Source organism: Rousettus aegyptiacus, unplaced genomic scaffold, assembly GCF_014176215.1.
Source record: "Rousettus aegyptiacus isolate mRouAeg1 unplaced genomic scaffold, mRouAeg1.p scaffold_m13_p_9, whole genome shotgun sequence".
Lineage (NCBI taxonomy): Eukaryota > Metazoa > Chordata > Mammalia > Chiroptera > Pteropodidae > Rousettus > Rousettus aegyptiacus.
In genome coordinates, this window is record NW_023416312.1 from 15,622,272 (window position 1) to 15,646,978 (window position 24,707).

A 24,707-nucleotide genomic window follows, 5' to 3' on the forward strand; every position below is an offset into this window, starting at 1 on the left:
AGACCTTATTTTTCCCAACATTTCTTTGATTTGTGTACCAGAAAGCTGCCTTTTGATTCAAAACTGCAGCTGGAATTTGCAGTGTGTGACTCAACCATTTGGTTAATGTTCTGTCCAATGCTTTTGCCAGGAAGTATCTTTTCATTTCTGCTCCAAAAGCTTTCTTTATGGGAATTTCTACTGGCACTTTTCTTGGATCAGTCAGAACACAGATTTATTGATTAATCAATTAAGTTCATCTTAAATGGGCAAGGTTCACTGAACCCTAAAATAATTATAATAGTAACATCAAAACTTATGGATCACAGATTACCATAACAAATATAATAGCAATGAAAGTTTCATAGATTGTGAGAATTACCAAAATGTGACACAGGGGCACAAAGTGAGCAAATGATGTTGGAAAAAATGGCGCTAATAAGAACGTGCTTGACAAAGGATTGCCAGAAACCTTCAATTAGTAAAAAAACTCAATATCTCGGTATCTGTGAGACACAATAAAATGAGATATACCTGTATCTACAAGCCGAGGAATGCCTGAGGCTACCAGAAGCTAGGAAAGAGACACAAAACAGTTCCTGCCTTAATTCCTTCAGAGGGAGCATGGCCTTGCTAACACCTTGATTTTGGACTTCCGTTTTCCAGAACTATGAGACATGAGTTTCTGTTGTTTGAAGCCACCCAGTATGTGGTACTTTGTTATGGCAGGCCTAGTGCCATGGTCTGAATATGCCTTCTCAATATTTACATGTTGAAACCTTAATGCCCAATGTGATGGTACCAGTAAGTTGAGTGTTTGGGAGGTGCTTAAGTAATGAGGGTAGAGCTCTCATGAATAGGACTAGTGTCCTTATAAAAGAGGTTCCAAAGAAATCTCTAACCCCTTCCTCCATATGAGGACACAGTGAGAAGGTGCCAGCTATGAACCTGGAAGCAGCTCCTCACCACAAGGTGACCATTCTGGAACTTTGACCTTGGACTTCCCAGCCTCCAGAACTATTACCAATAAATTTGTTATTTATAAGCAATCCAATCTGTGGCATTTTGTTATAGCAGCCTGGGTCAATTAAGACACATAAGAAACAAAGACAGGCTCCTTCCAGTGATGATAAACTCTTTTTGGTAAAACACAACTATACAGCCTATGTTAAAACAGCACAGTGCTTGAATCACTAGACTCCAAGACAACCAATTTGAAGTTTATATTCCTATAGGAACTAGCTGTTTTTCCTGCTGTAGATACAACAAAGTTAGCTTTGTAATTTATCATGCATGCACGCATGTACACATACACACATGCATATATGCACCCACATATTTATTTCTTCCTTTGGTGTTCTGGTATTTCCAAGTTTGCAGTAAAAGTTTCAATATGAATTTTTTTTTCTCTAGTCTGCAGTGGAGCAGATATCACCTTAAGGAGCCTATTCAAATTGGAAAACTAGACACTTATACTAAGGAGACACCAAGAATTACTGACACTCTCACAGGAGGTGTCTGTGTTAAAAATTTATAAGGCAGAAACAGAGCTCCCAGAATTGTGTTCAGAAGACTATCGAGGAAGGCAGTGTTAGTGCGTTGCACTTTATGCGGGGAGAGGATCAACAGTGGGCGAGCAGAGCAGAACTGGGGACCAGAGCTTCTTTTGGAGGAAGGAGCACCTTACACATAGTGGTGTGGGATTCACCAGAAGCTTTTTTATGTCAAATGTTTTCCAGGATCTAGTTTTGTAAATAAGTTTGTTGCCTCTAAGCGTAGGGTTTTCTCATCAATAGGTTAAATATTACAGAAAACAAATACTTTCCATCCTTCAATTTTATCAAGTTGACTATTTATCACAACAGAACAAAGGGGGATAGGTCTTTTTAATTAATGTTGAGATTGGCAGTCATGACAATTCCCCCAGCTGTAATCACAGACATACTAATAATAGCATCAATCATGGTTACGCTGGCACCTCTGTGAAGAAATCCAGGTACTCCTTGAAGGTGCCTCCTTGAAACAAGCAAACTATCCTTTCCTCAACATCATTATAGAACAACATATATTAAAAGCCCAGGCCATCATCATAAAGTCTGGTGAAGAGCTGGGCCTATGACACTTGTTTTTATTTTATAAGCTTTGAGTCTGTAGGGAAATAGGCTTCACTGTCCCCAATTCCTTGCCTCGGTGTGCACCCCTCACCCTGCCACACAGAACCCCAAACATGCACAGGAGGCCATAGCACAGCTCCAGCATGACTCCAAGAGCACAGGGAACCCAGCCAGACCTAGGTAACTGCCGACTAGTTATTGGAACTTTTAAAAATTCCCTGCATCTCACTAGCACCCTACCTCCGGCAGACCTCAGTTCTGCTACTCAATTTAAACTTATCCTCTGGTTTATCATTTGAGTGTGAGTGTGTGATCATACATTCTCATGAAAAATGTTCCATTCCCAGTCACCGGGCACAATTTTAGAGGATGCCAAACTTATCTACTGGAATGATTATCTGGGAAATAGCATTATTTTATTTTTTTTTAATTTTGTAAATATTGCTGTACTGAACACATGGATGCTTATAACTTTTTAAATTAGCATTTTAGGTTTCTTTGGGTAAATACCCAGAAGTAGAATCACTGGATCCTTCTTTGTCTCTTTTTACAGCCTTCGTTTTAAAATCTATTTTGTCTGGTATAAGTATTACTACTCCGGCTTTTTTCAAAAGTTCCATTTTCATGAAGTATCTTTTTCTATGCCTTTACTTTCCATCTGTGTGTTTTTTGATCTGAAGTGAGTCTCTTATAGGCGGCATACGTAAGGATCTTGTTTTCTCATCCATTCAGCCATCCTGTCTTTTCACTGGAACATTTAATTCTTTTTCATTTGAAGTACTTATTAAGAGTTATTGCCATTCTTTTTCATATTTTTGAATAAATATTTTTCTGTTTTTATTGAAATATAATAGACAATTAGTTGCTCATATTTACATTGTACAATTCAATGAGTTTTTTTTTCAATTATAGTTGGCATACAACAATATATTAGTTTCAGTTGTACAGCTTAGTGATTAGAGATATATATAACTCACAAAGTGATCACCCCACTAAATCTAGTACATCTATTTCTCCTTACTTATTTATGACAACATTATTAACTATTTTCTTATGCTATACTTTATACCCCCATGTCTATTTTATGACTATTTGTACTTCTAAATCCCACTGCCATTGTTCCCCATGCCCACAAACCCCTTCCCATCGAGTATCCCTCAAAATATTCTCTGTATCTATACATTTATTTCTGCTTTTGCTGTTGCTGTTGTTTGCTTTGTTCTTTAGATTCCACGTGTACGTGAAATCATGCAATATTTGTCTTTCTCTGACCCATTTCACACAGTGCAATACCCTCTAGGTCCAGCAAGGCCATATCTTTTTTCATCCCCTTACTTTTAGTCTGTGTGTGTGTCTTTTAATCTGAAGTGAGTCTCTCACAGGCAGCATTTAGGGGTCTTGTTTTCTTATCCATTCAGCCACTCTCTCTTTTGGTTGGAGCACTTAATTCTTTTCCATTTGAGGTACTTGTTGATAGGAGTGTGCTCACTACCATTCTCTATTCCTGCTTTTGATACATGGTTTTTCTTCTTAAAGAAGTCCCTCCAAATTTTCCTGTAATACTAGCTTGGCGTTATAAATTCCTTTACCTTGTTTTTGTCTGGAAATCTCTTTATCCGTCCTTCAACTCTAAATTGAAGTTGCTGGATAAAGTATTCTTGGTTATAGATCCTGGGTTTTCATCATGTTGAATATTTTGTTTCAAGACCTTCTGCCCTGCATAGTTTCTTTTGAGAAAACAGCTGCCAGTGTTATGGGTGCTCCTTTGTAGGTAACTCATTTCTTTTCTCTTGCTGCTTTTAAGATTCCCTCTTCGTATTTTAACTTTGACATTTTTATTATGATGTATCTTGGTGTGGGCCTCTTTGGGTTCAACTTTCTTGGACTCTGAGCTTCCTGGGGTTGTATGTCTGTTTCCTTCACCAGGTGAGGCAAGTTTTCCATCATTATTTCTTCAAATAGCTCTTCGACTTCTTGTTTTCCTTTAGATTCCCCTATGACATGAATATTTTTACATTTAATAGTGTCCCATAGGCTTCTTAAATTATTGTGATATTCTTGGCTTCCTTTTTCTTGCCATTCTGATTGAATGTCCTTGGCTTCCCCATCCTCTATATCGGTGATTCAATCCTCTTCTTCATCCATTCTGTTGATTGCCTCTACTATACTCTTCATCTCAGATAATGTGTTCTTCATTTCTGACTGATTCCCTTTTATAATTTCCATTTCCACTGTTATGATTTTTTTTAAATCTCTTTATCAAAGTCCTCACTGAGTTCATCTACTCTACCCCTAAGTTCATTGAGCTTCTTTATGACCAGTGTTTTTGAAGTCTGCATCTGGTAGATTGCTTGTCTCCATTTTGTTGAGTTCTTTTTCTAGAGCTTTGTTCTGTTTTTTGATGTGGAACATGTTTTTTTGTCTCCCCATTTTGGCTGCCTCCCTGTGTCTGTATTAGGTAGGGCTCCTAAGTATCCTGGTCTTAGTTGAATGGATTTATGTAGTAGGTGTCTTGTGGGACTCAGTGGAAAATTCCTTGAAGGGGCCCAGCTGCAGGCCAAGTTCCACCACAGCCTGTGTACCTCTGGGGCCACCTGGTAAAAATCACCAAGCAATTCGCAGATGGCTGCCACCCTGTGCTGACAGGCCAAGCTGGGAATCAAGGCCAGCTGCTACTAGTGTGGGGATTTGGGCTGCTCAGCAAGAGGTACAGGGCCCATGGAGGCCAGATGCTGCTTCTTTGGGTTTTGTGAACCTTTGAGAAAGTTTAGGAAAGTCCTCAGCAAGAGCCAAGACAGGCCATTTGTATGGAATAAACCACTAGAAGCAGTTTACGTGGGCCCACAAGTTGGGAGAGGCAGAGTCTCAGGGAACCACCTGGGTTGAGTGACCTGAGTTATCCAGGTTGATGGCAACTTAAATATGGTGGCTGCCTGTGTCCACATGCTGGGAGGAGGAGGGCTCAGCAAAGGAACGATGGATACTGCCAGCACTTCTGTCCCGGAAAAAGCTGCCCCTCCAGCTCTTACTCTGAAGTTCGACAACTTAGTGTCTCCCCATATATTCCTGGTGCTCCCTGAGCAGCTGTTCCAGCATTGGAGCTCAGAGGAAATGAGTCTGCCAGTGAGTAAAGCTGGCGTAGGCCCTGTAGGGGAAACGTCTGCAATTTCCTTAGCCCTCCATTTCACTCAGTCACAACTTCCTCTGGTTTTTACAGCCAGAGGTTGTGGGAACTTCTCTTCCCAGTGCTATGACCCTGGGCTGGGGAGTTCATTGTACAGCCAGGACCCCTTGCTCCTCAGGTGAGGGAGGGGGCTCTACAGCCAAGATAGCCCTACCAATTCTCCATTTACCACACACAGTTGTGGGACTGGGCCATTTAGCATCTCTACTCCTCCTACTGATTTGAGATGACCTCTTATTTTTGTCCCTCGTTGTAGGGCTTCTGTTCAGCCAGACCCGCCCTCCCCCCACCAAGTGACTTTGCATGATTGTTGCTCTGTAGTTTACTTATAATTTTAGAGTGGTCCCAAGAGGAGGCAAGCACTGCCTCTACCTTCTACACCATCTTGACTTGTCCCATTACTTGGGAAATGTCATTTTGAGTGTGTACCAATGCATGACTCTTGGAGCAGTGATTGGAATTCATGCTCTTATTTTTATTCAAGTCTAATTGAACAAACAATCAAATGTATGCACAAACTAAGTACTATACATCTCTTTACACTCTCTGTGCCTCACTTTCTTCATATATTAAATGGGGACAATAATAGAACCTAGCTCATAGGTATGTTGAGAGAATTAAATGAGATAATTCACATAAATGTTTAGCTCAGTGCTTGGCACAGAATGAGCATTTGATAAATGTTAATGATATGATTGTCATCATCCTTTTCTCTTTACTGTGAAAAAGCAGTTCTTAAAAGACTTGTTTAGTCATTCACAGCTATTTGGTCCCTACCATTTCCCAGTCATTGTCTTAAACATTGGATTATCAAAGACAACTTCCTTAACTCTTCACTGAAAATATAACAGGTTTGTATTGAACACAGATATGATCAGATGCCTGATAAATGCCCAAATCAATGGTTCAGAGGACATGCCCAGATTAGTGAGATGATTTAAGTCTAAGTGATTGTTCTTATCTCCAAGAGCAAACCCACAGACCAGCTGCAATTGTTTACACTAACATTTTAGTAATCTCTGCCCAATCAGGCTGCTTATTCAACTGTATTCTCAGAGCACTACATTTGTTTTCCTTGGGACTCTCTATATGTGTCACTCTCTATTCATGGCTAGAGAGTCACCACACCAGCCTGCCATAGATACTGGGATAAGCAATCCAGACATGTGAGGCAAGGTCATCTTACTTGCTGACACCAAAATGGCCTTAGGAATCCCTCAGTGTTCCAGAGAACCACTGCTTCTGACTTATCAAGTTGATAGATTTGGGCTGAGAAGCCAATGAATAGGCAGCCATTCTAGGTTTCTGTTGAGATAGGCCCTTCCAGGGAACAGAACTGTACATGTGCTGGTTGCAGCAGATTCTTTTGGTAAATCCTGTGGTTTCTGCTAGTGGTTATAGTCTTATGAGTGCCTCATATTCTCAAACAAGACATAAGGCAGGGAGATAAAGGCAATTGAGGAGATACTTGACATCTTCCCACAGATGTACAACTGCTTCTTTGTGACAGTCATCATAGCTATAATAGTTTATTTAAATTTCTGAGAAGGTTAAGCCACCTCAAAGACACTCAGAGTCCAATTTTTTCTGAATTGGGGATAAGAGACAAATAGAGGGACTCCTGAAAGTGGAGAGTCCCTGTTTCTGGGCCAAGGTCTCAGGGGTTGCGCTAACTACTGCATTTCTCCCATCCTCTGAGCTCCCCATATTTGTACCCCAAATCTCTATTTTGACTTAACCTACTTACAGTTGTATATCTGTAACTTGCAACCTAAAGAGTTCTGCCTAAAATCCTCTCCCTTCTTAAATCCCCGTGATGACTGAATTCTTAATTTTACAAAACAGGTTGTAAACTCTAAAATAAAAATTTATTTTTTAAACAAATAAATTAATTATTAAAAAGAAAAGAAATGTCCCCTCACTGGGCATTTGGCCACTTCATTCCCTGACCAGCGACTCTGTTCTCCATATCCATGGGGGAACCTGCAGCCTGGTATCCTCTTAGACCACCAGATAGAATTTGGCTTACAAACATTTTATGTTTTCATGGTATAAATATTGTAGATGAATCACTCATGGTAGTCCTGAGTGTTGTAAAAAGAAGTTATGAGTCTGAGTCTGCTAGAGAGACACTACGAGAGTTAAAAATAAAAATAACGGTTTACAAAAACAGCTGGAAGAAGAACCTGTTCTCTTTTCAGAAGGACGACCAAACTTCTGAATATGACTTATTGGATTGGAGACTATCTCCAGGGAAACCTTAAGATGTATGTGCTGGAGATAGCAGGACCACACACAAGAGAAGGAGCCTGGATCACTGGAGTCAGCACTGAAGGAGAGTCATTTCCTTCCAGGAGCATTGGAAGTGAGCAGGGACAAACTGGTTCCACAAAAATCCTTGAAATTTTAAGACATCGCCAATTTCAATTGATTTCTCCTAAATTCTTAGAAAACCAGGTCTCTTAGTTACTACCTTTGATAAGAATCTTTCTTACTTGGTCCTGCCTGTTTGTACTAACCAAAGACAAAGTAGAGAGTGGGCCTTCAGGGGAAGAAAATGATCCTTTTGACCTTGGTAAATGGTATCAGTTTTCCATGTTGCAGAAGGAAGGTTTAAATCAGGAGAATGGGCCTCACCCAAGAATGTGGGCACAATAAGTCCTCTACTGCAGCATGCCTTGCACTTATGTCCTGATATGCTTGTGAGCAAAGGCATTTTGGCATGGGACTGATTTGACCCAGGTTTGTTGTAAAACCAGATGGAGCCCATTGTGACCAAAGTTCATTGGCTGGCTTTCTCTGGCTGCTGTCCACCCTTTCCACGTTTCCAAATGCACTGTACAACTAATGTTATTTTCTTTGTGTAGTGAACAGAGCAAAATTAGAGATAACTGTTTTACAAAACCTAGCTGGCCTCCCCTTTCTCCAGTCCCATCAACATTTTGTCATCATTTCCGAATAGTTGTTTGGGTTAGAATCAGAACATTTTACATGATTCTATGTCGTCAATACTGGCGACCAATGAGTCAGAGCCGCAGTGCCCTTTGGAGCCATGGGAGGCCTGTTGGGTGAAATAAAAATGTCTTTTCAGTTGGTCATGGAACAACTGTATAGTGCTTTGCTGGTGTTTTCCAAATATTTAAGTCAAGTTCAACATATATTTTTGATTTTCATGGAAAAGTCCACGACATGTTGCTGTAATTCTTTTATAATAAGGAAAAGATACATTTTATGTAAAATAATAATAATAAAAGCAGCCCAAAGATTTTGTGTCCCAGTCGAAGAATATTATGAATTCACTCAAAAGTTAGATTGCTTACACAAGCCTATGAGGCCTGCGCATCACCTCCAGAAGAAGCCAATCCTTTCAAGTTACAAACTCTGTTTAGCAGCACTATATAGAAATATGGACAGGTTCAACTTTGCTTGAGTACTTTCTCAATAAAGAACAAAAGAATGAGCTGCTTAAACTTTCATTTCTCAGGGTGATATTGGCTTCCCTTCAAGTTCAGATGTGGTTACTCAAAGGATCATCAAAGTCCCTCCAATTCCAAGTTTCTGAAACCAAAAATATCTTATAAGTATCTCAGAAGTATGTAAACCAAGTTGAGAGGGAAACGCTGTAGTATTTGATCAGAATGTCTCATCTTCAGGAAAGCCTAAAACTGCTTTCCTAAGAAGCTGCAAAATAGACTGAAAGCCTGGGAAATGAGAGAACAATAACAAACATGTGAAAATTCAAATACATGAAGGAATCAGATTTTATGTAATAAATAGGACCAATTAAAACCTCTGCTAAGTAAAACATCTGATCTTATGGTCAGTCTACATTCATTGCCATTTCACTTGAGTATGGAGGATGAGGAGGTCAGGTTTTTCTGTTTCTTCATGTCTAATATCTTGGACATTATGAATAATAGAATGTATAGACTCTAGATTCTGTTAAGTTCCTTCAAAGAGTATTGTTTTTTATTTTAGTAGGCAGTTAAATTGACTGGACTAGAACTTCAAACTCTGCCTGCCCCATAGTGAGGAGCAGCTGAAATATTTTTTCAGTTATTTTTGCCTTAGCTGGTTGCTTGGACTTTGTCTTGCACATGCGTAGTTCAGGGTTCATCCAAAGATTTCAGCAGAGTTTATATGCAGAATTTTGGGTTATCATTATTGAAACTCTCCTTTCTGATATTTTTGCCTTACTTTCCAGCTGCTGTTTTCACCTACCCTCTGTTCTCTCTTTTCTCAATCTATTATGACTGCATGTTTTCTATTCAAGTTTAGCCACCTTACCTGATACTGATTATAACTTGTCCTCAGCAAAAAGCTATAAAACTTACCTCACTTCATTTTCTAGTTCTGAGTGTAGACTTTCCTTTAATATTTGTCTGATTTTACTCTCCACTGGCTTCATTTAGGTTTTTTTACATTTTACCTAGTGTCAGTGCCAAGCTGATCAAGAAGGGAAGGTTTCAGTGGTGAGACGCCCAGTTGAAAGAATGACAAGGAACTAATAGGAGAATGAAATGACAAGCACCAACTTTATTGTGGAGAGTGTGCTCTTCTGCACTAGGGGACCGCATGGGCTTTATATGTGTCAGAGAACAATAGTGTTATTCTGTCACACATGCATGATACAATAAGTTGAATCATACTTGCATAAGTTAGGCACAGGTGCCATACTACATTAATATAACATTCTAAATCCGGAGTCCTATCCCTAACCACAAGGCTGGATCATAGCCAGACCTGGGACCCATGCCCAGAGTTTCTAGTATTGTGTGTGTGTGTGTGTGTGTGTGTGTGTGTGTGTGTGTGTGTGTGGAAAGATTGGTTTCATAGGAACTACTCCTCTATTACCAGAATGAGATCCCCCCACCCCATGCCACAAGTACTTCTAACATGGTGACAGTGGTCCGTGATGTATGGATTTATATAGTTATCTTCTGCTACAAAATAAATAAACTGGCTGTGAATTAAACTCCTACCCTCTCATCAATAAGAGATCTACATAAGTCCCAAATATATAAGGCAAGAAAAAAATCGGTGCTTTCTTTTAATTCTAAACATACCCATGTGGAGAATGAAGTACAATTAAAAATTTTAAAAAAGGAAGAAATCTGTTGAAATCACAGTACTATCTAGAATGAATGAAACCTATCAACAGACAGTGATTGACAAAGAAAAAGTGACATTCCCAAGGAATGCTTTTAAAAATTCAAAGCTCATTTCCCCATAATTAGTCCATAAACCCACAGCCATCAAAGGAAATTTTGCATAAACTTTCCTCTTCTTCCCACCTGTAATTCTGCCTATTGTAACATTTTTTGCCTCTTTCATAACTTCCCTTGAGGTCATGGTAACAGGATTTCCTCTATGGAAACATTTTAGAAGAGACGGGATGGGAGAAGTGAGAGAGAGAGAGAGAGAGAGAGAGAGAGAGAGAGAGAGAGAGAGAGAGAATATCCGTTATTAGCTGAGGTGTATGTGTGTGTATTTGTTGTTGAGGAAGAGAGTAGAGACTTAGAAAAATCTTTGTTGGGTGAGTCAACAGTGGGGGCAGAACCTGTGCATGCTTTGCTAAATGCTAATGCTGCCTGAATCATGGGATGTGAGCACAAATTCCTTCTGTTTGTCTCAAAATCTTGACTTGTACATACCTAACTATATTCATTGAATTAAGCTAGTAGTCTTTCCTCCACAAATATTAAGGAATACATATTTTCATTTGCTTTCTGTAACTTTGACTTCAGTCTTCTCTCTTACATGATGATTTTTTGTATTTGTAGCAGAAGGTAGTTCTTAATTACAGAGAAGCATTAAGTGTATTCCAATCCTCCCTGAACTTAACTGATAGTAACAATATTGCGTTGAAATTTTTCAGAAGGGTGAGGAGTTATTCATGGGAAATATATTATTTAAGCCAGGGTTGGTTGAATCTGCTGTCTGATGAGTAATTTTATATAAGTCAAAGCAGATTCTGAAAGAACTGATCTTTTCTGCTTAAAAAGATTTTTTTTGGTAGACAAAACCCTTTGCTCATCCCAAATAAAGTAAGCTGTTTCTTCTAATTCACTGATGCTTATTTGTATGTTTCATCTCTTTGTGTTCAAAGGATTGACTTTCTGAATAACTATAACTTTCTCAGTCCTGGTCAAAGACAGTTGTACCTAGCAAAGGGATTTGTACATAATCTTTGTCAATAATTATGGTGATAGAGATTTGCCTACGCCTTTCAAAGGTAAAGAGGCAAAAATTAAATTACCTATACAGTAATACATCAGTGATCCAATTTGGCAATTAGGGGTATTGATAACCATGACAAATTGCTTTTTCGAAGGTATGATTCTTTTCTCACTACTGTGTTTCAAGTCAGTAATTTTAAGTTCTTCATACTTTATCTTCTACATATTTGAGAAATGACTATAATCTTAATCCATTTTAAATATGAAAATGACAAACCTGAAAATTATTAGGTAAAAAATGTAACTTACAAACTATCCTTTAAGTGGTATCTTGCAAAAATCCTAGGAATTAAAAGAACTTTCTACCTGCAAAAAAGGTGGAAAACTTCTTATTTTCATTTTCAGGGAATCATAGGAAATCATAAAGGCATAAAATTATTCAATAGAATGTTAATGTCTATTAAGAATAATACATTATATAGAGTCAAAACTAGTAATGCTTTTGCAAATTCACCTTGTAGAGACACTTGGCAGAAACTGAAAAATCAAGGCCACTTGACTTTTCTACTTCATTAAAACAATAAAATCAGATTTTTTTTGTAAACAATTTAAAAGTCTGAAACGATGTGTACAACTGAAATAAAAGCAATGAAGAAAGAGACAACTTTTTCTCAGTATAACATTTTAAAACCACACCAAATATAAAATGACTTGCTACTAATAAGAGCCTTGATTATTTGGAATTAATTCTATATTTGTGTTAATTAATACCTCTTTCTATGAGAAGTTGATTCCTCATAAACCATAAATAAAATGTATCCTCCAAAAATAGAATATTTTAAACCAGATGTATGTCTAACTGAAAAAGTCTAAAGGAAAAAATAAGAACAAAAGTAAACTTTAAAAAACTTACATTTTTATACTGGTTTAAAATTTTTTTAAATGTTTCAAATATATTAGCTTGTGTCATATTTTGTAATTCTATACAATAAAAGTAGCAGATATATATTCTTGCAGATTAAAAGAAACTGAACTCTAGAAAAGTGATCCATTCAGGGTCTAAATACATATGGAAAAAGTGTGATTAAGATTTGGAATTCATGATTCAGTTTTCGGTGCTCTTCTACTGAAATACTTCTACTGAAAAACCCATTGCTTTACATTTATTTATGTATATGTATGCCTCCTGCAGTGAACTCCTTGAGAGCAGGGATCTCCCGTGTGAATTTCCAGTGCTTAGCATACTTCCTAGGTCATAGAATGTATTCGCTTTATGTACACTGAATTAGAATGGGATGAACTAAATTGTTGAATTGAAGCTTATAAGATGAAGGGGAACACTGGTTTTACAAACATGAAAATTATACACCCATCATAATACTTATTAACTCAAATTTTCATTAGTCTGGAAAAGTCCATTTTAAATATTTACATGGCCCTTGGTTGTATCAATACGCCTTGCTACTCCCAATATATGAAGACCAAACCTTCACTGTAGTTGCATTATGCAGATTATTGGCAATGGATTTTTTTGGCCTTTTCCCCCTTATCCTTCATAATTTCCCTTTTGGTAGGCTACATGTCCAATTTGTAACCCTATGAGAAAATCTTTCCTTTACTTACATATTATAACTCATCTTCTCATTAATGGAAAAACAATCTATTCTTTTTCAAGCACACAAGATATTGCATCTAAGTGAAACTCATTACTCTTCCTTTTAAAATGACCTCTCCCCCAACAAAGCCACTGTAACTTTGGTCACTAACATCATCTCAGGATGGTTGAAACTAAGACCTTTTATGTATCCTCACATTTACATCACAGCTTCTCTAATGTGGTGACCTCAAGAGAATGAAACATACGCAGGTCTACTTTTAAGGGGGGAAAACTGCATTTTAAAGATCAAATCACAGTTCTGGCTACTCAAATAGAGGAGTCACAGCACAGTGTGAGATACTGAAAAATACCCAAGATTGTTGTGGAAAGTTTTCTGCCTTCAAGAAGATAAAGGTTTTGAAGGGCACCAGTTCCTGCTCATGAGTCTTTTTCCCTATAAACTGGGCATATGCCAGACTACTCAGAATGCTTGCTCTAATAATTCATCACAAAATCCTCCTTTCTTTTTGACCTCCTTCTGATTCACCCAATCTCATTTGAGCTTCTTTGACTCCCTATTTTACAACACTGTATTTTTAGTATACTGAGCTTATATTGTCCTTTAAGTTATATATACATGCATGTAATTTCCATTTTCATTTTCAATTTGTATAGGAGAGGAAAACAATTTTTTTCCTATCATATCTTCCTTTTGATTTGTATAGTGTTTTCTACTAGTTACCCACTCAATTGTAATTATTAATTGATGGAACAAAATTGCCTAAGCTATAGCATGTTTGCATCTAATAAAGTACCTGGCATATAGTAGGTGCACAATAAATATCTTTATGAAAATCCATCTAACTATTAAATTAATGGACTCACTGGTCACTTTTCCTTGCTTTATTATCAATTTAATCATTCAGCCAATAAATAGCTTTACATGTGGAAGTAATGAGGAAACAGTTAATTTAGTTACTATAAATACATATGACTTGTGTACTTATAGTAATATGGGAATTGGATTGTGGTAATTGGGATATATTACCTCAAAAATATATGTATATACACATAAACACATTTCCATAACCACAAAGTTGAAGTCTGTTACAAGAGCTATATCTTTGTATGGCAATTCCTTATTTTTAGTGTAAATATGATTAAACAAAGTATTTGTCCTAAAAATTAAACACTACCCAACCTTTTTCTGAGTCTCTTTTATTGATTAATTTTCTCCTGTCCTGAAAACATACACAAAAAACAAATGGCACCTAAATAGAACTGCTTCATCAGGTGCTATCAATGAGTTGTTTCTTGCTGAAAATGTGTGCACACATAGCAACCATATACTAATACCCATCATATACTAATAGTGAGTGAACAGCAGCAGAATGGAATTCATAATAGAACAAAAACAAACAAATTACAATCAGAGCAAAAAAGCAAACCCTTCTATTTCTTCAACTGGCAGGATAAAAATATTGCTTGAAATTGTGATTTGGCAGTCCATCTCAAAGAAAATAATATGAAATGACTTCCTGCATCATCAATTTACTGATCAGGGCCCAAGAGATATAAACATTGTGCTGAGGAATTCTTTCTAGCTCTTGGACCAAACAGGGCGTGTTGAGAATCGATATAATACCTAGATTCTCTGACTGTGCATTTCCTGCAAATTGCTTTAAAAACTGGATAATTTTTTAAAAACAGAATCAAACATGACTACTTTTATTTGCCAAGCTTTTGTCTAATTGTAGTCAGTCATTTATTCTGGTTTGCTCATTAATGGTAGCCAACATCTTTCTTATCTTATTAGATATCATTTATTGCTCAATCTAATTATCATATTGAAGTTAAATGATGGTCATGGAAGGATTGAATTTTACAATGAAAGCATTATACAGTGGAACTAAGCCTCTCTAGTAATAATTATCGTTCAAATAAATGTATCATACGCTTGGATCTTCATGTCTTCATAAAAAATGTCCATGGCAAAAGTATTTTATGATTCTTATAATTGTTCTGCATTTACTTTTTTATCAATACAAATAACTATATTAAGGTTTGAAGATCAATACTGAACCTGCTTTCTAAAATCTTAAATAATCAACTTTTCCCTAGTGGAAGCAAAAACAGAAAACCTTAGAGGCCTATTGTAATTGATTTTCCTTAGAACTGCAAAGATGTTTATGAAGCAGCAAGGGAAACAGAAAAAAATCAAAAGCAATTAGATGCAACATTTCAAAAGATGAACTTGTTTATCTGTAGACAAAACACCAACTGCAAAATCCTTCTTAACTAACTTTGTGACAGCAGTTCCCCCAAACCAATAATACAACCCCCACTTTTATAAAATGAAAATCAATCCTACTGAGTTAAACACAAATAAAAAAGAAATGCTGATTTTGATGAAGTAAATTGAACTCTAATGTATTAATGCTGGTTTTCATAATCCTCACACACTAGCCTTGCTAGCCTATACTTACGTGATATATCATCAACCGTGGTTGGTTTTAGTAAATAAACAATGTTAGTTGCCAGAGAAGGTATACACCAGCAAGTATGTGTCCCTTCTAAAAACTAAAGTTTGTTTTGGAATTAGTTTGAGTCTTATATTTTAGATAAGTAATGATGTGGTTGGCCTACTTATTCAAGGTTGTTCTAATGAATACCAAGCAGATACATCAAGATCCTTTTTCTCTTTTTCTGAAAAGAGGAAGTGTTATAGATAACACAACTAAAGTCATATAGTTTGAAGAAGTTTTGGACCTCAAATAATTATTCCTCCAAAAACACATACATATGGCCAACAGGCATATGAAAACATGCTTAATCATCAGGGAAATTCACATCAACATGACCATGAGATATCACTTCACACCTGTTAAGATGGCTTTATAAAGGAAAAAAAAATCCAAGAAATAACAAGTGTTGGCAAAGATATGGAGAAATTGGAACTGTTGTCCACTATTGGCAGGAATATAAAATGCTGTAACTGTTATGTAAAACAGTATGGAGGATCCTCAAAAAATTTAAAATAGGTCTAAGGAATTGAAATCAATGTATCAAAAAATATCTGCATTCCCATGTTCACTGCAGCACTATTCCCAATAGTCATTAAATAGAAATAATCTAAATGTACATCAGTGGATGAATAAAGAAAAAGCATATATACAATGGAATATTATTAAGCCTTTACGAAGAAGGAAATATTGCCATTTTGCAATGACATAAGTTAACCTAGAGGACATTATGCTAAGTGAAATAAGTTGCAAGCAGAAAGACAAATACGGCATGATCTCATTTACATGTAAAATCTAAAATAGTCAAATTCATAGAAACAGAGACTAGAATGGTTTTTGCTAAGGGTTTTGGGAGGACAAAATAGGGTGATATTGGTCAAAGTGTTTTAACTTCCAGACTTTCTTCATTACTATAAATTACAAAAGCATGCTTATAAGATAGTATAAAACAAAATTAATCCTGCAGAAAGAACTTAATTATCAATGCATAGGTAGTTCTCCAATTAATCCTCTCATCCATCCATTCATCTTTGTATCCTTTGCACCATAAAAAGTTGTCTTTTAAGGGGACATCGGTAAAAATGGCATAGATAATAGAGGCTTTGTATATTGCTCTTGAGACCAAATCAAAGTTGTGACAGAAACATGGAGCAAACAGCAAGCAAAGTCGCCGGGGATATAGATGAACAGAAATCTTACAAGTAGGGAGAGAAATAAGAAATCGCCCTGCAATGGTAGAAGAGGGGGTGAAGATGCGAGGCTCCCCAGTCTCAAGCGGCTGAGCTGGACAGAGGCTGTGGCAGCAGCAGCTTCAGACACCTCTTAAAGGGGCCACATTTGTGAGCTGATTTTTGAGGTGATAGACCTGCTCGCTCTGAGCACCAGTGCCAGTTGGACTGCTCGGGGGGCACCAGGGAATTACAGGGGGACACTGAGTTGTTGAGTGAGGGCCGAGGTGAGACTCATTCTGTACAGAAGTGCCAGCAGTATCCATAGTTCCTCTGTTGTTCCCTCCCCCCTCCTAGTGCGCAAACTCAGTGCCACCATAGTGGAGATGTCATCAAATCGGATAACAGAGGTCAGATTGCCGAGAGGATTCCTTATAACTGTACCTCCTCCAACTCATGGCCCCACCTAAGCCACATCCAGGTGTATCCTATGTGAGTCCAGTGTTCCTTGCTGAGCCAGCTCTAAAACCTACACTGGTGGCAGCTGGATTCAGTTTCCGGTGTGGCCTCTTGAGGCAACTATAAGCACAGCATAGATGGCAGCCATATGTGTATTGTTTGCTGATTCTTACACAGGCTGAGGCCAAACTTGGCCTGCAGTTGAACCTCTCTCAGAACTGTACCACTGGACACCTACTATACAAATACGCACAAATTAGACCGGGAGACTTAAGAGCTTTCATTAGTACATAGAAACAGACACAGAAAGGTAGCTAAAATGGGAAAACAAACAAGTAGAAATCATAGAGAGAACAGAACAGAGATCCAGGAATAACGGAGTCAAGCAATCTAACAGATGCAGAGCTCAAAACACTGGTCATAAAGAAGCTCAATGAACTTAGGGGTAGAGTAGATGAACTCAGTGAGGACTTTGATAAAGAGATTTAAAAAAAAATCATAACAGTGGAAATGGAAATTATAAAAGGGAATCAGTCAGAAATGAAGAACACATTATCTGAGATGAAGAGTATAGTAGAGGCAATCAACAGAATGGATGAAGAAGAGGATTGAATCACCGATATAGAGGATGGGGAAGCCAAGGACATTCAATCAGAATGGCAAGAAAAAGGAAGCCAAGAATATCACAATAATTTAAGAAGCCTATGGGACACTATTAAATGTAAAAATATTCATGTCATAGGGGTACCTAAAGGAAAACAAGAAGTCGAAGAGCTATTTGAAGAAATAATGATGGAAAACTTGCCTCACCTGGTGAAGGAAACAGACATACAACCCCAGGAAGCTCAGAGTCCAAGAAAGTTGAACCCAAAGAGGCCCACACCAAGATACATCATAATAAAAATGTCAAAGTTAAAATACGAAGAGGGAATCTTAAAAGCAGCAAGAGAAAAGAAATGAGTTACCTACAAAGGAGCACCCATAACACTGGCAGCTGTTTTCTCAAAAGAAACTATGCAGGGCAGAAGGTCTTGAAACAAAATATTCAACATGATGAAAACCCAGGATCTATAACCAAGAATACTTTATCCAGCAACTTCAATTTAGAGTTGAAGGACGGATAAAGAGATTTCCAGACAAAAACAAGGTAAAGGAATTTATAACGCCAAGCTAGTATTACAGGAAAATTTGGAGGGACTTCTTTAAGAAGAAAAACCATGTATCAAAAGCAGGAATAGAGAATGGTAGTGAGCACACTCCTATCAACAAGTACCTCAAATGGAAAAGAATTAAGTGCTCCAACCAAAAGAGAGAGTGGCTGAATGGATAAGAAAACAAGACCCCTAAATGCTGCCTGTGAGAGACTCACTTCAGATTAAAAGACACACACACAGACTAAAAGTAAGGGGATGAAAAAAGATATGGCCTTGCTGGACCTAGAGGGTATTGCACTGTGTGAAATGGGTCAGAGAAAGACAAATATTGCATGATTTCACGTACATGTGGAATCTAAAGAACAAAGCAAACAACAGCAACAGCAAAAGCAGAAATAAATGTATAGATACAGAGAATATTTTGAGGGATACTCGATGGGAAGGGGTTTGTGGGCATGGGGAACAAGGGCAGTGGGATTTAGAAGTGCAAATAGATAGTCATAAAATAGACATGGGGGTATAAAGTATAGCATAAGAAAATAGTTAATAATGTTGTCATAAATAAGTAAGGAGAAATAGATGTACTAGATTTAGTGGGGTGATCACTTTGTGAGTTATATATATCTCTAATCACTAAGCTGTACAACTGAAACTAATATATTATTGTATGCCAACTATAATTGAAAAAAAAAACTCCTTGAATTGTACAATGTAAATACAAACGATAAATTGTCTATTAATTTTCAGTAAAACCAGGGGGAAAAAGTTGTCTTTTAGGGAATAAAAATATGATAACAATCAAAAAAACCCAAAGTATTTGAAAGTAGTAAGAAAATACAGAGCTTGGAACTTTTTGTCAAGATAAATGTCTTCAACCACCTCCCACATGCTTTGCTGACTAGGTACATTATAGATTGCTTGCACCTTATTTTAAAGTGATTACCATTGTGTCATTAATAGTTTCATTGAAGAAGATGGCAGTGGAAATGTTTGTTTTACATTTCTGTTTAAACTCATAAGTAATGTATTTAAAGATTACAGTGTACAACTTACTCTGATGTTTTCTGTAACAGCTTTCACTGTCTGTTGAGCGAGCACACCTAGGATGAAAGCATACAAATTCTCCTTGAAATATTAAAAATTCTAGAAACAACAGAAGAAATTTCTTGAAAAATATCACTCAGGGAATGACCACTTGGGAGTTTGTGTCAGCAGTCTCAACAAGGAGCTGTGATCAACTTGGGCAATGCCATATACAGTCGACCCATGAACAACACAGGTTTGAACTATGCAGGTCCACTTATACACAGATTTTTTTCAATAAATGTGCTTGCTCCTTTCTAGCCGCGGGTTTTGCATCCACGGATTGAACCCACTGTGGATTGAAAATAGTATTTTCCAATTCTTACCCATAGTGTCTCAACTGCAGATGGTAAATACTGTTTTCAGTTTTCAGTTGGTTCAATCTGTGGATGCGAAAGGACAATTGCAACTAACTTTTATGGAAGTCAAAAATTACTAGCAGATTCTGAGTGGGTTTTGGTGCCCTTAACCCCCATGTTGTTCAAGGGTCAACTATCATAAAAACCATTCGTGCACCAGGAAGAATCATAGGACAGCCAGTTCAATGCAGGTAAAAGGTGTGAATACCAATTAAGTGCCTTACTTGCAGAGAGCAATGTATATTATGCAGAGCTTCATTTCACCACTGGATTCTGCAATGGGGAAATGTTTGTCAATTAGAGGACACTTTTTTGGTAAGATCAAGGTCTCAAATTGTTTTTTTCTTTCTCTTCTTTGGTGCTACAGGTACAATTCTAGCTTTCAAGCGAACCCTACAATTCAAATTTAATTCTTAAATTAAGAGACAGATTAAAGTATTTTATTTTAAATCCACATAGCAAAAAAAATTCCCTAGCAGATTATTTAAGAATGGATTGATAATTATCCTAGTTTATAAGACACTGACCACCCTTTGAGAAGCAAACTCTACCCCTCTCCTTTCTATGTGCATTATGCATAGGGACTTAACTTCATTAAGACTGTTTTTTTGTCTTTATTGAAATATTATAGACAACTAGTTGCTTGTATTTACATTGTACAATTCAATAAGTTTTTTTTCTGCTTATAGGTGGCTTACAATAATATACCAGTTTCATTTGTATAGCATAGTGATCAGAGATCCACATAACTTGCAAAGTGATTACTTCACTAAATTTAGTACCCCTCCCCTCACATATTCATTCCAACATTATTACCGTCTTCTCCATACTATACTCTACATCTCCATGCCTACTCTTTAGCCATCCACTTGCATATCTCAATTCCTTTGCCTTCTTTTTTCCCTCCAACCCTCCTCTCAATTAATATCCCTCAAAATATTCTCTGTATCTATGTGTTCATTTCTGCTTTTGTTGTTTTTGATTTTGTTTTTTAGATTCCACAAGTACATGAAATCATGAGATATTTGTCTTTCTCTATCTGACCCATTTCACACAGTGCAACACCCTCTAGGTCCATCAAGGCAATATCATTTTCCATCCCCTTTCTTTTAGTCTGTGTGTGTTTTTAATTTGTGAGTCTCTTGTAGGCCACATAAATAGGGGTTTTGTTTTCTTATCCATTCAGCCACTCTCTCTTTTGGTTGGAACGCTTAATTCTTTTCCATTTGAGATACTTATTGATAGGAATGTAGTTATTACCATTCTTTATTCCTGTTTTGATACATTTTTTTCTTCTTAAGGAAGTCCCTACAGCATTTCCTGTAATACTGGCTTGGTGTTGATAAATTCCTTTAGCTATTTTTGTCTAGGAATCTCTTTATCTGTGATAGCTTTGCTGGGAAAAGTATTCTTGGCTATTCATTAAGACTTTTACCTGATGTTCCGAGGAGAGTTGCTATGTCCAGACTCGATGGAGAAGTACACACTCTGGCTAGGTGAGTACAGAATGCTCACATTTATTCTTCCTCATTGTCTCATGTTCATGTTTTCTTTTTAGACATTCACACAGTGAGTGATGAGGTTATAAACCTCCTATCTAGATGGCAGACCCCTCTTTAAAGGAATATTTGCAAAGGTCCCTGCCCAGCTGACAGGAGTTTATTCCTTCCTAACATGCTTGGTTGCTGCCATAGAATAATGGGAGGTACCTAATTTAGGCAGTATAAATTTGGCAATTCATGTATAATTGTTGGTTTATTGAACTAGGGGTATTTTCACTTTTATCACTAAAATCACTTTTGTAATCTTGTTGATGAGTTTTCTGGTAACAAAATGTAAACCTAAACTACTTCCATATTCATTGTTCATTATTCTCAGCTGGAAATTTCTTATGCTTTTTCATATACAACATGAACAAGAAACAACTGAACCAATGGATAAGCAACTTCTGTACTGTTGATTTTAATTTATATTGAAAAAATATTTATATTTAGAGTACACAAAGTATAAGTGTGTATCTCAGTGAATTTCCATAAAATGAACATACCTATGTAACCAGCTCTCATATCAAGATACAGAATGTTACCCAGAAGACTCACTTGTGCCCATTTAATCACAATATCCATTTCTGGTATAACCACTGTCCTGACTTCAAACACCATAAATTAGTTTCTCTGAATTTTAAATTTGTAAAAATAAAAAAAATATATTGTATACTTTTTTGTGTTAGACTTCATTTACTCATTATTTTGTTGGTGATATTTATCTTGGACTAGTGACTAGTTATAATTTATTCATTCTCACTACTTTAGAGTATTCCATTGTATGAATATACAGTGATATATTTATCCATTTTACTGTTAATGAGCAATTTGATAGTTTCCAGTGCTGCTATGTACATTGTTGTCCATATCTTTTGGTGTCCACATCTTTTGGTGCACATGTCTTCTGACCTGTCTCCCTCTTGCTGTAATTAGAAGAAAAATTGTGAAGTAAAAGTACCCACCTAAAAAAGACAAACCGTCGATACCAATGTTTTTTTGGGACTTGCTATGTGACTAATTGTATTTTGAACACAAACAACTCTCTCTACAACAATGCTAGCTCTCAAGAACCTAAACTCATTGAGAGACCTAGCAAAATGGCCCGAAAATATTCCTGGTATCATTTTAAAATCAACCAGATTTCAGTTAAGGATGAAAGTAATATTTAGGATAAAAATATGCAAGCTTAAAGCCATATTGAACAAGATGGCCAAAAACACTTATTAAAATTACTCGTGGACAAAAGAAATTTGCACTAATTAAAATGCCTGGTCATCGTAAAGTGGATTAAGAGGGAAGACTGACTTAGCACCAAATGGCTTCATTTTATGGCTTTCCATCAAACTTTTGAAATATTTTCAGTTAAAGAAATAAAAGGAAGATGAAAAGAACCTCATAGGGAAACATAAAATACCACAGACCTAAGGAGATCCATTTTCATCATTATGGCAGCATTTCTATCACATTTATGAATTTGGACAATTTTTATCACACTTGTTGTTAAGGGACAATTGAGCAGGTGCCATTTCATGAGCTACTAATTCTTTAGTGATTCCCAAGTGGAGGATCCACGCATGAGGGTCAATTATTATGAGTCTAATAGAAATGCTGTGATTGGGAAAAATGCAAAGTAACATTAATCTCCCCATTAAACTCCCTTGAGCAGAATTTAGCTGTCAATTTTAGTCCCAAGAAGCTTGGAGACCATCAATATGGTCAGAAGCTTTATGGATTTGCTACATCAAGGGCAGAATAAGCTGAATATTTTTAATATAACTTTATAAAATCAGTTCCTACTTTTAACATAATAGGAATATGTAAAGGCAAAAGGATAAAATATGATTCCTATAATTAAAATATAGACTATATATGTTAGTATATTATTTTGAGATTTTAACCTTCAAATTACCAATCATTTCTAATATAGAACAAAAGTTCTGATTCTTCTCTGGCTTCTATTTCAGTGTTTATGTGACTAAGCATGGGGGATTTTATTCAGGTGATATGAAATGTATTTTCTTATTTCTAATGAAAATCATAGCAACCGCAAGTCTTTCTAAAAATTGAAAAAATAAATGTGAAATACTTAGCACCATCGTTACACATTTGGCACTTAATATCAATAAAGTTAGGTTCCTTCTAGCATATGGTTATATGATATTGACATATACCTATCATTTGCCATATATGGATGGAGCCATAGAAATGGGAAGAAAGGGAAGGTAAGGTGGAAGAGGACTAATATTTATTGGTGGCTTCCTATGTATGAGATAACAAACTCAATATTTTATATGTTGTAGATGAGTTAATCCTTTCAATAATGCTGCACGAGGTTAAATATCTTGACCAACATCACTCCATAGGGAATGGCGGACTCAAGAATGAGAGCCTTCCCTACCTGCCCACCATACTTTTCCACTACACTATTTGGCCTTCTTATTCTAAGGACTGATTCTTGATAGTTAAGATCCTTAATGTCTTATGAGAAAGCTTGAAACGAAAATGATCATGGCTCACCTTCCAGTGCTCCAATCGGTTCTCCAAGTTGAAGGTCATTGTGTCTCATACCAGTTTTGACATTGACAATGTTTTTGAAGGATCTCAAGAGATGCCTACCACTTTCCAGTTATGGGTCCAAGGACAACAAGGAAGGCTCAGCCAGCAGCTACAAGCCACATCTAGTCCAAGATCAAGCTGCCAAGAAAGGACAAGACTGACACAATTCATCATCTCCGGGCTGATATTGCCTTTAGATTGAGAACAGCCCCCATTTCCTTATTCTTTGCCCCCAGTTTGCTGTTTCCTTTGTAGCTCATCTCCTTCAACTTCAAACCATCCTCTAAGCTGCTGCCAGAGATCCTAAGGTTTGTAAAATGCAAACCTGACTGTTCTTCCCCCAAATCTCTTAGCCTTTATAGAATTATGACAATGTTCAAACTTCATAGATTAGCACACAAGAATTAGGACCCTTTTTCCTTCTCTGGCTTTGCCTCTTCTCTTCTCTCCCTTCACCCTCACATGTCTCTCTCTGATTATTCTGAAATAACATGATAAGCTGTTTCATATCTCTAAGACTTTATTTGTGCAGTTTTATCTGCCTGGAATATCCTTTCTTCCCTTTTCTTCTAAGTAATTCCAACTTTGTCTTTCATAGTTCAGTTCCAACATTAACTTCTTTAGATCTCAATGTTTGATTTGTATGTCTTGCTATACACTCAGATATGATGGAATTACATTACTGATTTACAATAATTTACTTGACTGTATTTTCCACTATATGGTAAGTTTCTTGAAGATAGACTGTAGTTTCAGGCATATAATTCTCCGTGAATAGCACAAGAAAATGGGCTCTGTATTTTGCTTC

The 24,707-nt window shown here is 36.8% G+C and overlaps 1 pseudogene; it reads right to left on the bottom strand.

Moving 5' to 3' along the window:
* Positions 1-1,698: 1,698 nt before the first annotated feature.
* Positions 1,699-23,899, bottom strand: LOC107518098 (annotated as a pseudogene).
* Between the last annotated feature and the right edge of the window lie 808 nt (positions 23,900-24,707).